The sequence below is a fragment of the Sinocyclocheilus anshuiensis genome, unplaced genomic scaffold, assembly GCF_001515605.1.
Source record: "Sinocyclocheilus anshuiensis isolate Anshui unplaced genomic scaffold, SAMN03320099.WGS_v1.1 scaffold24, whole genome shotgun sequence".
NCBI classification, from domain to species: domain Eukaryota; kingdom Metazoa; phylum Chordata; class Actinopteri; order Cypriniformes; family Cyprinidae; genus Sinocyclocheilus; species Sinocyclocheilus anshuiensis.
In genome coordinates, this window is record NW_015557090.1 from 751,177 (window position 1) to 751,404 (window position 228).

Below are 228 nucleotides of genomic sequence, written 5' to 3' on the forward strand. Positions count from 1 at the left end.
TTCCCCACTGCAGAGGAGCACATGTACATGGTGGTAAATAAATTTCTTTTGGGAACTCAGTTTCTGGACCTCAAGAGAGTTCCTGACTTCTTCAAACTCTTCTACAGTTTTGATCTGGAGGTAATGAAGCATCAGATATAAAAGCTGCTAAATGCTACTATCAAAGACTTTTGGTTTCAAAGCAAATTACTCATAGGTGAAAAATGTGCTTATATAGTGTGTGTGTGT